Source organism: Carassius carassius, chromosome 2 (genome assembly GCF_963082965.1).
Source record: "Carassius carassius chromosome 2, fCarCar2.1, whole genome shotgun sequence".
In the NCBI taxonomy this organism is placed as follows: Eukaryota; Metazoa; Chordata; class Actinopteri; order Cypriniformes; family Cyprinidae; genus Carassius; species Carassius carassius.
The window spans coordinates 30,251,565-30,267,778 of record NC_081756.1 but is presented as its reverse complement, the minus strand read 5'-3'; positions in this window follow the sequence as shown (position 1 = coordinate 30,267,778).

Sequence of the window (16,214 nt, the reverse complement as noted above, 5' to 3'; positions counted from 1 at the left end):
CAATTTTTATTTATTTTTTGTTTTGTTTTTACAGTCACAAATTTCTTGATCAAATGTCGTACCTACTGAAACAGCATGTGAATTCAGCTGCAGATAGTGTTTTGAATTTGTGTTTTAGTGACTGTCTCATACCTAACGATGTAACTGTTTATTATTCAGAAAGAGTAACTGAACAGTCCTCATCACCACTACACAGAATTTTGGAAACAAATGCTTAAAATTTCATTATTGTTGATGAATGTGGCAATGTTACTCAGTTACTCTTGAAACAACCAATCAGATTCAAGGAACCAAAAACTAGTGTTTGCCAAATACAGAGTAGAAATTAAATATACTAAATAGTTTAATAAATTAGCATATTTCATAAATAAATATAAATAATTATTTTATAAGTTAAAAGGAAAGAAGGTCTTAAATAATCGTGTCGTACTAAGCCTGTCACACCATCATGGACTCTGTATTTTGCACTGTTTCTCGCTCCTTTTTAGTGTCATGCAGGGGCGTAGCCATCTTTTCAGAAGTGAGGGGGACAGAAATCACACACACACACACACACACACACACACACACACACACACACACACACACACACACATATTTGTGTGTCTGTGTGTGTGTGTTTGTGTAATCTCATTACAATATAACATTTCTATAATCTATATAAACTAATAGTCAACAGTTTTTTAACAGTAAGATATTTATTGTTTTGAAAGAAGTCTCTTCTGCTCACCAAGTCTGCCTTTATTTGATCCAAAGTACAGCAAAAGCAGTAATATTGTGAAATATTTATACTATTTAAAATAACTGTTTCTATCTAAGTATATTTTAAATGTAATGTATTCCTGTGATCAAAGGTGAATTTTCAGCATCATTCCTCCAGTTTTCAGTGTCACATTAATCAGAAATCATTCTTAATATGCTGATTTGCCTATTATCAGTGTTGGGAAGGTTACTTTGGAAATGTAATAGGTTACAGATTACAAGTTACCCTGTTTAAAATGTAATAGTAGTGTAACTTTTTCAATTACTTTATTAAAGTAATGTAACTAATTACTTTTGAGTACTTTTTGATTACTTTTCTAAATTTGTGAAAATTAAAGAATAATAAATAAAAGCATATACATCAACTCAAATACATTTATCTAATAAGCATGTGTCGTATTCTGTGTAATAAACTCCTGAAACATTGGTGTTTTTTTTTTAACTGCTGTCTCTTTGTATATGATATGATGATAGTTTTCTCAAAATAAGTAAAATGCACATGAAGTGACACAGAGCAGTTCTAGAAATTATGTTTATGTGCTCGTGTACTCCTATATTGAGGCAGCAGAGGTTGAAAACACTGCAAGCTTCAGTAGGCCTATGTGTAGAAAATGAAACCATGTGTTTGCCATTAATTTACAGCAGGGGGGACTGGGAAAAAAATTCAGACTGGAAAATTCAAACTCATACAAACAAATTCATGGACAAAAATATTTTTTGTATGGACCTGACATAAAAAAAAAGGTTTAAATCTTTAATTTGGGGATGTACTAAAAAATTAAAAGTTCTCTCCTGAACTGCACCTTCACTTCCATTTTTCTCTTCAGTCTCTTTATTTTGCCCTGTTATCCATCTCTCTCATGACTTTAATACTCAAGATTGAACAAAACTATACTTTACAATACAATACTCTACAATACTACAATATCTTTATAGAAAAATCCTAATACTGTACACGAGTCATGTTTTTCCCTTACAAAAATTTACCATGCTTTTTTTAGCCTATATACAATAACCTTGTTTTGTTTTTTTGTTTTTTTTGCAAATGGATTTGTATTTATTTTTAAATTATTTTATTTTTGTAAAATAATTTTACATTTTTGGTTAACACAATTAAACAATAGTAACCATTTTCTCTGGATTTATTGTTAAATATTAAAATGTTAATTTTCGTAAGGGTTGTGTTGTTGTCTGTCGTAGCTCCCCCTAAACCTATAAAAAAAAATCTGATTGTTTTTCAGCTAAATTACTACTGTAACATTACAACAGATAATAATGATGTCCTTTATATAGTATTTTGAGTGATGACTGATGAGCAACGTGCTGCTGCTTGATTAAATAAATAAAAAAACTAAGACAAAAAAGCATCTTTACAGATGAAACTGACCTGAAACCCTGAACAGTAGTTCTGCTTCTCTGCTCCAGCTGTGCGCTTCCACAGTCCACTCTATTCTCTCTCTCTCTCTCTCTCTCTCTCTCTCTCTCTCTCTCTCTCTCTCTCTCTCTCTCTCTCGCATTGATTACTCTTTGGAGTCTGATCCAAACCGTTTGACGGAGGCGCGGAGAGCGCGCGAGTCACGACTAACAATTCATGATTTATTAGAGATTTAATTATCAAATGGCGGATTCGCAAATGATCGCTTTAGTACATTCGGCAGGCAATTATACAATAATGATATTAAAATAGCGGGCCAAATCGGCTGCCAGGCCACCAGGAATTGTCCCGGTTCTCCCGGTGTCCAGTCCGCGCCTGATTTCCACAGACACGCAGAACGTGCAGGAGTCATATATTGCATTTTTGGGGCTCACTATTCACAGACACTTGTCCATGTCATGTTTTGATTCAAGTGTACTGACCTACTTTTGATTTAGTCATCCAAAATGTGGCATATTCCGTCCGCGTTAGGCATTCCGTTTTTATGACTGGATTCTACGAACTAGACTGTGTTTCCGCATCCCAGAAATTATTAGGGCGGTATAGAACATGTGTAAGTACCGATCTTTTATACCGAAGTATAAAGACGTGATTGGATAATGATGAAGGCAGTGACGAAGTAATTGAGTCTTCCTGGCAGAACTTAGGCTAAAGCTTTAATTTCTACCAGAAAGACTCGGGAGATAAAATGTACAAAGCAGACATTTATTGACAACTCAGCAAGCATTATTATAAATTTCTTTGGCGGAAGGCCCCGTCCATGGTTCGTAATCCGAGGGTAGCAGACCAGCATTTCCTGCCTGAAAACGAAGGCAGGGGCGCAGCCGACCCCCAAAAATAGGTGGATTGTGAAACCACCGGACGGGGTCAGCCTTCCCCCCAAAATAAGTAGATGAAGGTATACACACCGGTTGTGAATCCTAAGGTTCCTGGAAGATATAAAGAGAGTTAACATAATCAGTATGATAAACGTTAGATTAAACCTCATAAGCCTATGTTTAATTGAATTGGTTTTTTTTATTTATTATTATTAATTAGCCACATTAGCCAGACATAAGCAGCCTCGATAGATCATGCAGGAATAGCCACGATAGGCCAGACAAAAACAGGCCTCGAGACCGCACAGATATAGCCACAATAGGCCAGACATATACAGGCCTCGATAGACCATACAGATATATATATATATATATATATATATATATATATATATATATATATATATATATATATTTTTTTTTTTTTTTTTTTTTTTTATATACCGCCAGTAACACCACCACTAGTAATTGCATGAAAATTTACCTGATTTGTTACTGGAGAGCTTGCTGAGCTTCGAGAATGGTTTTTGCATCAGGTCTGATGTATGAGGAAGACCATCTACCTATGATCTTAATAGCTGACGTAGAGATTCCTCGTTCAGCTGCTGTAGTAGCTGCCCCAATTCTGAATGAATGGCCGGTATAGAGAGAGGGGGATAGACTGCAGCTTTTGATAACAGTGGTTAAGTGTGTTCTAAAACAAGCCTTGGAAGGAGTGCTCCGTTAGGTAGGGTAGGGGCCACGATAGGCCAGAGCAGTGATAGGGGCCACGAAAGGCCCCCACAGTGGGAACGGCCCCGGCGGGCCAGAACAGTGATGCAGGCCACGATAGGCCACAGAAACAGCCCCAGCGGGCCAGAACAGTAATATGGGCCACGAGAGGACGCAGTGGGAACGGCCCCGGCGGGCCACAGAAGATGGAACGGCCCCAATAGGCTTTAGGAAAAGCCTAGCTAGGCCGAGAAAACCATCATTGGCCAATTTTGCGAAGGACATTAATAGACAGTTGTAAACAATTCACTTACCTGAAGGTTACGATAGGTCAAATGAGCAAAAGCTGCTTTAGGGTGAGTAATGTGAAGCCTCGTTAGCCCATGTAAAGTGAGGCCCGACGGACGGTGATGTGAAAGCTTCATGTGTAGATGACCACGATAGGCCATTGTATGTGAAGACCGTGATTGACTTAACATGAGGAGCATGTGATAAGGACCACCATCATTAGTTTGCGAAGTGTATTAAACTGTACCTTGAGTTTTATGTGAAATAGTTTAGAGACTAATCTTGACAGAAATATGGTGGGGACGATGGTGTACATAGCAATTGATGCGGATTATGATAATTCGAACCACCGCATTGAGTGAGAGAGGCCATTAGTTTAGGTTAAATGATAGAGGTAGAATTAGGGTCCTAGCAGTGACCTAAGAGCATATACAGATACATAACATTCCTTAGGCTAGACTCCTGTGCACGCTTGATAGAACTCCATCTAACTGAGAGAATCCGCAGAAGAAACAGATTCCCTCCCAAAAATAGAAATTGAGCCAGATCAGCAAGAGCATAAAAAAAGGATACTCAATGTTAACCCTTTAAAACCGAACGTGTCGGCGCCGACACAATTTACCATGTGGTATTAATGTTTTCATAACTCAGCAACCGTTTGCACTATGAAAAAAAATCTAATTGCGTCTGATAGAAGACAGCTTGCGCTTTAAGACAATATACAGCTTAATACGGTAACTGCATGCTTTCCAGCAGCAAATCACAGCGGCTTTCGGGGAGAGGGGGAAGGGCGGAGTTGAAGCGGGAGATACGGAGCGCAGCAGGTTTGAAAGTTTTAGAGTGTGAAATATAAACAAAAACGAACAAAAACATGGCGAAAAAAGGTTTTACACAAGAGGAGGCGATTGATTTGATCTCTGATTACACCTGGGAAGAGGCTGAACATGATTCATCGGACCCGGAGTCTGTATTCAGACGTTGAGGAGGTGTACTAGTTTTGATCCAGTCGTGGATTGGTAAGTGAAGCTTATTTATTTGTTTCTTTCTGATGAATCGATGAGAAATGAATAAAATAGTCAGACTCTGTGTTTCTGTTCGAAAAAAACACTGTTTCACACAATTATATGTGCGTTGCACACACGTGTAAGTGTGTATGTGCATTCATGCATGCGTTCATATTTGCTTATGTTACGTTAGCGTTATGTGTATGGGTGCGTGTGCATGCATACATAATTGTGTATGTAAGTGCATGGACATATCTCTCTCTCTGTGTGTGTGTGGGTGTGTGTGTGTGTGTGTGTAAGTAAAGGTGCGTGTGTGTGTATGCAAATGTGTGCGTGTATGTGTAACATTATATGTATGTTTGTGTAAGTGTATGCATGTGTGCATATGTTTATGTGTGTTTGTGTGTGCTACTGCTAATGTGTGCATGTGTATATCTCTGTGTTTGTGTGCTAGCAGCTCCACTCACAGGTGTTCCCCAGGATGGCAGCTCGAGAGAGATGCGATCATCTGCCTGTTCCTGTGAGTGATACTCAAGACCTTTCACAGAGTTGCATATGATGCAAAAGGAGCACCCCATGGAAGTGCAAAAAAACAAAATGAGTGAAAACGGCCAATTTTAGCTTTAGGTTCTAAAGGGTTAAGCGAAGACCTCAATAGACTATAATATGTGAAGGCCAAGATAGGCCGAATTTCATGAACAGTAATTGGACAAACTTACCTGATAGACCACATGGTAGGAGTTATGCAAGGTGCCACAACAGTGCGTGTAATGTGAAGGCGGCAACAGCCAAGTATGACCGAAGTCGATAGGTATGAGAGACAGAATGAACAAACACTAGTAGATGCGCTAAATAAACAAGCCTTGATTGTAGCTTAAAGTCCGCATAAAATCAAAATTGACTTAAACTTACTAGCACACATTGCTAATCTTGATGGAAACAATTAATCATTGTTTGTCTTCGTAATCTTTAATCAAAATCTGAACATTTATTTCCACTCTGTAATGCATTGTTTTTCTGAGGACGTCAGTTTGACAGCATGAGCAGAACATTCTTAAACACACCCCTCCAGCCGTTAGTTTGCTATGAGTGAGACGGAGACCAGGAGCGCAAACAAAACCATGCCCGCTAATTAATATTCGGTTTAAACTGGAGATATGTCACTACTCTGAAATAAAGTCAGCAGCAACTTCCATGTCACGTGGACTTTAAGATGCCTGCTGAGCATTGAGCCGAATCTTACCTACAACTCAAATGAAAGGGTCCATATATACATCAGCTTGATAGATCCAGAGTTCATAATAGCGCCAGTCCAAGAGTAAGCCAGGTAAAGATGAGGTGAGAGCAACGGTTCTCTGCATCTGCAGCCATAGAATCCCATTCCAGTACGAAGCATTCAGGAATAGACGCAAATGAAACAATGAATGAATAACCAAAGATTAAAGCATAGGATTAAGACAACAAATATCTTAAGTGTGCTAGACAAAGCATACAGAAATTAATAATGCGAACAACAATCTTTATCAGTATAAAAGATTGTAGCTTTTATTACAAGCCTTAGAATGCCTCATTACGAAAGAGTTTTTCAAAACATTGCATGCAGCGGCAGCCTTGATTCTGTCTGCTGGTCCGGAGAGACTTCATTCATGCAGGTTCACGTGAGCGTACAGATGAAATATTTGTTGATTGAGACCCAAGCAGAGCTGACGCGACATCTCGGAAAGCACCGATGTTGCCTAGACCGGGGTTTTTTTTTTTTTTTTTTTTGCTGCAGGTTGCTTTTCCTGTCCGGGGTTTGAGGCATAGACAGTAAAAGAAATGGACACAGCGACCCCATTGGAACTCAATTGAGACAAGTGAAGCCCATTTTTAGCGATTTTTAGCACTTCCGTTTCTGACGCGCGGACTCAAACTAAGCTTGATGACGTCAGCAACCTGTCTGACAGATGTAAATCTTCTAGTAGCTGTGCGTGCAAACTGCCATTGTTAATCTTGCAGAGACGGCAAGCTTGAGCAGGGAGTTCTTTGGCGTGAGTGAGCAGGAGTTAGTATTCTGATTAATTATTTTGTATAGTATTTTAAAATGTAACGCCAGTACGCCATATTAAGTTAATGCATACTATTAAGAAGTTATGTAAAATTATGTTCAAGAACTGATATGAATTCATACCCAATAGTTATTTAACCGCCCAGGGATCGAATATTTTAAATATAATTAAATTTTTGATGCACATGATGTTGTATAACGTTAATGGGCGCCGAATATAACCACAAAATGGCGTTAACTGTTATCTACACATCGACGTCGCAAGAGAAATGGACGAATCAGTCATATAAAAAAGTTATTCAGTAAATCGCTTGGACAAAAGCGTCTGCTTTGGCCTGTTAAATAACATATAGATAATAAATGGACAATAACAAATGTCACCAATAACATCTATAACTAATGGTTGCCCTTTTCATTTTTCTTTCCTCATAGGTAAAAATACAAACTTTTCTTCTGCTAACACCAGAAAAAGAAGAAAGAAAAAAAAACTAAAACCATGGCTAACTATGCTACCAACAAAGTATCATATAGTATCATTTAGAATATATAGTATAAAATATGGAAAGCAACACTGTAAAAGAGAATGAAATAATAAATTAACCTTGTGTAATACCTATATTGTTATTATTATTTCAATGAACAGATAAGAGCAATTAATTTGTGTTTTATTGTATATTTGCATAGACTTTTTTTCTGTTTTGTTCGGATATAAATATGGGGACCGGGGTAGGCGGATTAATAGGAGAATGAAATTCAGGTTTTATTTTAGATACATGAAAGGCGGGATGAATTCTCCTGTACGCAGGACGAAGTTTGAGGCGGACTGCCACCGGGCTAATGATCTTGGTGACAGTGAACGGGCCAATAAATTTGGGAGCTAACTTATTAGAGACGGAACGGAGAGGAATGTTCTTGGTAGAAAGCCACACTTTTTGACCCACGACGTATACGGGAGGCCTAGACCGGTGGCGATCAGCTTTAGCCTTGGTGCGCGCCCCCACTTGGAGTAGAGTCTCGCGGGCTCTAGTCCATGTGCAGTGACACCTCTGAACGAAGGCGTGAACGGAGGGGACCACGACTTCGGATTCCAGACTGGGAAAAAGAGGTGGCTGGTAACCTACATTACAATCAAATGGAGATAGGCCCGTAGCTGATATTGGTAAGGCATTGTGGGCGTACTCCACCATAGACATTTGTTGGCTCCAGGAGGAAGGATTCTTGGAAACCAAACATCGCAACACCCTCTCTAAATCTTGGTTGGCTCTCTCGGTTTGACCATTGCTCTGGGGATGAATCCCTGAGGAGAGACTTACAGTCACTCCCAGTAATCTACAGAATTCTCGACACATTCTGGACACAAATTGGGGTCCCCTGTTGGAAACCACGTCTATCGGGAGGCCATGTAAACGAAAGACGTGGTCTACAACGGGTAACGCTGTCTCCTTGGCTGAGGGTAATTTGGATAAGGGAATAAAGTGGGCAGAATTCGAGAACCGGTCCACCACGGTCAAAACTACCGTGTTGCCCCGGGAGGGCGGGAGGGCGGTAATAAAATCTAGTGCAATGTGGGACCAGGGTCTCGAAGGGACCGGCAGCGGTTGAAGTAACCCATCAGGGGGTCGATTGGAAGTCTTACCAGTGGCACAAACCGAGCAAGCCAAAACAAAATTGTGAATGTCGCGAGCCATAAGTGGCAACCAGAATCGTTGCTTGACTAAGAATCTAGTACGGTTAACTCCTAGATGACAAGCCACATTAGAACAATGCCCCCACTGGATAACGTTGGACCGTAATCCCTCCGGCACAAATAAGCGATTCGGTGGACACCCTGGCAGAGGCATTACCCCTTCTAAGGCTGTCTTGACCTTCGCTTCGATCTCCCATGTGAGTGTGGAGACCACTAATGTCTCAGGCAAAATACACTCGGGAGTGGACGGGCGTTCGGAACGGTCAAAAATACGTGACAAGGAATTGGGTTTAATATTTTTGGAACCCGGGAGGTATGAGAGAGTAAAGTCAAAACGTCCGAAAAAAAGTGCCCGCCGAGCCTGCCGGAGTTCAACCTTTTGGCAGTGCTAATATATTCTAAATTCTTCACAAAATTCACAAAAAAGAACCCCGCCCCCGCTGGAGAAGAGGAAGGGCGGATGAACTTCGAAGCTAGAGAATCAGAAATATATTTCTCCATAGCCTCCCTTTCCGGAACAGAAAGTGAATATAATTAGCCTTTAGGCGGAGACTTACCTGACAGTAATTCTATGGCACAGTCATAGGGACGATGCGGAGGAAGAGAAGCAGCACGAGACTTACTGAACACTTCCTTCAGGTGGAGGTACTCAGCGGGCACGTTAGACAAATCCACTGCCTCCTCCTGAAACACAGACATAGAAACAGACGGACAGGCAGACACTAGACAAGACTCGTGACATTTATTACTCCAAGCCAAAATGGAATTGTCTATTTTGGGGTTGTGAAGGAGGAGCCAGGGGTGACCGAGGACTATGGGTGCCAGGGGAGAGTCAAGTATGTGGAAAGAGATAGTTTCAAAGTGGTTGCCTGATGTGATGAGGGTGATGTCTTCAGTGACGTGAGATATGACCGGTAGTTTCTGTCCATTGAGGGCGTGAACCGTGATGTGATGCGGGAGGGGTCTGAGGGGAATGTGTAGTCTGTGTGCCAGTGTACTGTCCATGAAATTACCTTCTGCCCCTGAGTCCAGTAGTGCTTGACAGTCGTGAATCTTTGCTGACCATCTTAGTCTTACCGGGAGGAGCGTGGATGATGATGAGGTCTTCTCGGCGGAGATCCCACCCGATACTAGCCTCATACGTACTACCGGGCTTGGCGTTTTACTGGACAGGTGTAAGCATGATGTCCGGTTCCCCCGCAGTAGAGGCACAGGCCCAGGGACCTCCGCCTCTCCTTCTCCTCCCGGGAAAGCCGAGCTCGCCCTACCTGCATGGGCTCGTGATCGTAGGAGGGGCTGGCCGCGTCCCCACCGCTGGCCCGCACGTCAGTCTGGGTCTTGGGTGTGGAGCTGGGTAAGTTTCGCCTCTCTATTCGCATCAGACGTGCGTCAAACCCGCAAAGCCAGTTCAATCAGCCCATTAAGTGACGTCAGAAGATCCAGGGCGTAGATCTTGGCTCGTTCGTTGGCGAAGGTTCTGGGTTGGAGAGAAAAATGCATATCGCATCGGGTTAAGAAAGCTCTACAAAAGTTTGGCTCACCCGAGTAGGACTCCGGAATGGGGAGACGTGGTTCCGGCTGGGAGGGGGCTTCCGATGGTGCAGGAGGAACGGGCGGTGTGAGCGGCGCAGTGGGAACTCATAGTAGCTGTAGTTGTTGGGTGAGCTTGGACACCTGCGCCACCAAAGCCTGAACCGCACGACCAGTGTCGTTAAGATTCCTCTCCTGGGAGTCCATCCTCCGAGCACTGGCGCTGAGAAACTCTTCAAGGGCGGATGGTTGATCACTCGCTGCCTCCATAGTTGGTCAGATCGTTCTGTTACGATACAATGGAGGACAGGAGGCAAATGCAAGTAAGAATGTTTATTGAGGGAAAGTAATTGATGAGGAGATGTTGGAGGGTGACGCAGGGACCTCGATGGCAGCACAGACAGGTGAGTTGGTGTTTGAGTGCGCTGGTGGAGGCAAAGGTGGTGATAGATCCAAGGTGATGGCAGTAATCCAAGGTAGACCGAAACAGGAAACAAGGCACAAAGCAGTAGAGCTGGAGGACGAACAGACATGAACCACGGAGGACCTCAAACAACGAACTGACAAACAAGAGACGAAAGACAGGGCATTAAGTAGGCTGGTGGAATGAGCTGCAGCTGCCGCTGATCAGATGATCAGCGGTAACACCCACATGAAACAATCAACATGACGTAACATGAGACGAGCAGGAGACGGTGCATTCATGAACCGTGACACAGTTGAAGATTGTTAAATTGTTTTGGGGTTGTGTATGTGCCTTTTGTCTTTAGTTGAATACATGTTCACATTGGTAGACATAACACTGTTCAATAGTCACTGCTCTTTCTCCCCCCACCCTTCTTTCTCCCCTCTGTGCCATTCATGTATTACCCTAGTCATCCACCCCATGGCCTCTCACTTTTCTTCCCCACGACCAATGTAGCTACAGAGGGGATCAGGATTAAAAAAAAAAAAAGTATTACTTTTTTTTAATTGTTTTTGTGTTTCAATAAATAAATATTTATTAACGAAATGATTGAATACAACCCGAATTCCGGAAAAGTTGGGACGTTTTTTAAATTTTAATAAAATGAAAACTAAAGGAATTTCAAATCACATGAGCCAATATTTTATTCACAATAGAACATAGATAACGTAGCAAATGTTTAAACTGAGAAATTTTACACTTTTATCCACTTAATTAGCTCATTTAAAATTTAATGCCTGCTACAGGTCTCAAAAAAGTTGGCACGGGGGCAACAAATGGCTAAAAAAGCAAGCAGTTTTGAAAAGATTCAGCTGGAAGAACATCTAGTTAATTGATATCAGGTCTGTAACATGATTAGCTATAAAAGCTTTGTCTTAGAGAAGCAGAGTCTCTCAGAAGTAAAGATGGGCAGAGGCTCTCCAATCTGTGAAAGACTGCGTAAAAGAATTGTGGAAAACTTTAAAAACAATGTTCCTCAATGTCAAATTGCAAAGGCTTTGCAAATCTCATCATCTACAGTGCATAACGTCATCAAAAGATTCAGAGAAACTGGAGAAATCTCTGTGCGTAAGGGACAAGGCCGGAGACCTTTATTTGATGCCCGTGGTCTTCGGGCTCTCAGACGACACTGCATCACTCATCGGCATGATTGTGTCAATGACATTACTAAATGGGCCCAGGAATACTTTCAGAAACCACTGTCGGTAAACACAATCCGCCGTGCCATCAGCAGATGCCAACTAAAGCTCTATCATGCAAAAAGGAAGCCATATGTGAACATGGTCCAGAAGCGCCGTCGTGTCCTGTGGGCCAAGGCTCATTTAAAATGGACTATTTCAAAGTGGAATAGTGTTTTATGAGCTCATTTTGTGCATAAAATTGTAAACTTTCTCAGTTTAAACATTTGCTATGTTATCTATGTTCTATTGTGAATAAAATATTGGCTCATGTGATTTGAAAGTCTTTTAGTTTTCATTTTATTAAAATTTAAAAAACGTCCCAACTTTTCCGGAATTCGGGTTGTATTTATTATCAAAACACACAGTAGACACTTCAAGTAGACATACTTTGGCAGAAATGTCATGTGGTTTTATTACTTATGGTTTAGAACTTCGTAATGATACATATTCAGTCAGTAGCCTTCACAGTGAATATTGATAAGGGAGATGTCAAGACACTTTTAGATTACAGCCAGGTGTATATAACGTTACGTTAAGTGCAAGCAAGCTGAACTCGAACGCTCAATGACGCATCAGAATAAACTCACATATGTCTGTGTGTGTGTGATTTTGGAAATCAAATCGTATTGTATAGTAATAATATAATATAATAACAATATAATATAATAATATTATAATAATTATATATCATATCATATTACGCTATATATAATTACAATATGACATCTTACATTAAAACATTATAGGCCTGACAAAAGAAGTGGCTAAGATCGACTTTTATTATTATTATCGACTCTGAAATTATAGCCTATTTTTGGATTGTAATCGTTTGCCTTTCTGCAGTACTTAGTCTTTTTAGTTAGTTAGTTTAGTTAGCTTATTTTGAAAACACACACACACATTATATATATATATATATATATATATATATATATATATATATATATATATATATATATATATATATATATATATATATATATATAAATAACAGATAACAAAGAACATGTACAATCATCCAAAATTATTAAAAGTGATTCAAATAGCACATGCACACATACATGCATAAACGCACACATTAAAAAAAATGTTTGTTTCCTTCTATCTACATCAAACCGAATAGTAACCCATCCCAAACAGACATATATAATCCCAGGAACCATACTGTCAGTATACAATATCCCCTCGAGTCATTTTCGTATCGATTCAATATAGGCTGCTCATTTATAGTCTCTTAAAATTGCTTATTGTTCTACATGATTTCATCTCTTCACGTAAAACATTTGCCCATAGGCTAATATCCAAATAATTGTGAGCTAGGTGTTAAATCATGCAGCTTTGGCTAATAAAACATGGTCAAAAACACTTAAACAAAAAACCTTATGTAATGCTATGACATTTTGTAGATGGCTTCCGACCAGGATGAAAGGGATCACATTAATCTTCAAGCGTAGATCTGTAAATAAATAAAGGAACGTTAACCGCAATTGACATTGAGATTTTTCTTACACTGCCTGTATAATTTCCTGATAATTTCTCCATTCCCCGTCAATATACCGGCCGTTACCCATACTTCATTATTTAATGAAGTAGATAAATTATTAAAGTTCGTGGATAAAAGCTACTTCATATTTATTCACTTGCCACATACCGAATTATTTCCAATTCCCCAAAAACGTTGAAATATTTTGTCCCATTGCTTTTATGGACTCTATATCTATGGGCTTCTCTCTTGACATCTCCCCGATTGCCTGCGAGCTTCTCCTCCTGTCTGTACAGTAATTTCTCTACTGTGCGACAGAGAGTCGAGTGGTTATGACGCAATCGTTAGCCTATTTTTACAAAAACTGTTTCTACGGGGCCATAATGTAACATAGAAGGTAATGGAGTCCTTTATACATTGTCGTGTATCTTTAGAAATAAATAATGGACAAATGGAGTCTTTAAACGCCTCAGATGTAAAGTTATTCGCTGTCAAAGTGACGCCAAAATGAATGGGAGTTAATGGGATGCTAACGCAAGTGAAGTTCTGCTACAAGATGGCGGCACGCGGCCGACTTCAACTTCTGGTCGACTTCCTTCCCACCTGGTTTGAGGTGACCCCAATAATGTCATATTTAGCCCCAAGAATGTGAATTCAACCGGGAAACCACTTATGAAACGTGATTGGGCTAGTTTTTAGTAGTAATTGGCGGTTTTGAGAAAACCTGGTAACCCTGGAAAGCACACGGAACTCCGCCAATGTTTCACATACTCTGCCGAGAAAAGCCGAAAGCCTGTATATCATCCAACACGAACGACCGCAGATAGTCACCGCGACACCGAGCAAAGCCAACGATCCCGTGTGCATCTTGAGAGGAACGTCAAACTCGCGATAGTTTGCAGGACACAAACTTGCGATAGTTTGCAGGACACAAGCTTAACTATAGCAAGTAAATCAATAAACGCGACAGCTTGAGCAAGGAACAATTGCATCGGCATCTGCGGTTGTTATCGCGTCGGCATCTGCGAACTCAAACATGTGTAAGTACCGATCTTTTATACCGAAGTATAAAGACGTGATTGGATAATGATGAAGGTAATTAGTGACGAAGTAATTGAGTCTTCTTGGCAGAACTTAGGCTAAAGCTTTCATATCAGGAAGGCATATACAAACCAATCTTCGGGCTCTCAGACGACACTGCATCACTCATCGGCATGATTGTGTCAATGACATTACTAAATGGGCCCAGGAATACTTTCAGAAACCACTGTCGGTAAACACAATCCGCCGTGCCATCAGCAGATGCCAACTAAAGCTCTATCATGCAAAAAGGAAGCCATATGTGAACATGGTCCAGAAGCGCCGTCGTGTCCTGTGGGCCAAGGCTCATTTAAAATGGACTATTTCAAAGTGGAATAGTGTTTTATGAGCTCATTTTGTGCATAAAATTGTAAACTTTCTCAGTTTAAACATTTGCTATGTTATCTATGTTCTATTGTGAATAAAATATTGGCTCATGTGATTTGAAAGTCTTTTAGTTTTCATTTTATTAAAATTTAAAAAACGTCCCAACTTTTCCGGAATTCGGGTTGTATTTATTATCAAAACACACAGTAGACACTTCAAGTAGACATACTTTGGCAGAAATGTCATGTGGTTTTATTACTTATGGTTTAGAACTTCGTAATGATACATATTCAGTCAGTAGCCTTCACAGTGAATATTGATAAGGGAGATGTCAAGACACTTTTAGATTACAGCCAGGTGTATATAACGTTACGTTAAGTGCAAGCAAGCTGAACTCGAACGCTCAATGACGCATCAGAATAAACTCACATATGTCTGTGTGTGTGTGATTTTGGAAATCAAATCGTATTGTATAGTAATAATATAATATAATAACAATATAATATAATAATATTATAATAATTATATATCATATCATATTACGCTATATATAATTACAATATGACATCTTACATTAAAACATTATAGGCCTGACAAAAGAAGTGGCTAAGATCGACTTTTATTATTATTATCGACTCTGAAATTATAGCCTATTTTTGGATTGTAATCGTTTGCCTTTCTGCAGTACTTAGTCTTTTTAGTTAGTTAGTTTAGTTAGCTTATTTTGAAAACACACACACACATTATATATATATATATATATATATATATATATATATATATATATATATATATATATATATATATATATATATATATAAATAACAGATAACAAAGAACATGTACAATCATCCAAAATTATTAAAAGTGATTCAAATAGCACATGCACACATACATGCATAAACGCACACATTAAAAAAAATGTTTGTTTCCTTCTATCTACATCAAACCGAATAGTAACCCATCCCAAACAGACATATATAATCCCAGGAACCATACTGTCAGTATACAATATCCCCTCGAGTCATTTTCGTATCGATTCAATATAGGCTGCTCATTTATAGTCTCTTAAAATTGCTTATTGTTCTACATGATTTCATCTCTTCACGTAAAACATTTGCCCATAGGCTAATATCCAAATAATTGTGAGCTAGGTGTTAAATCATGCAGCTTTGGCTAATAAAACATGGTCAAAAACACTTAAACAAAAAACCTTATGTAATGCTATGACATTTTGTAGATGGCTTCCGACCAGGATGAAAGGGATCACATTAATCTTCAAGCGTAGATCTGTAAATAAATAAAGGAACGTTAACCGCAATTGACATTGAGATTTTTCTTACACTGCCTGTATAATTTCCTGATAATTTCTCCATTCCCCGTCAATATACCGGC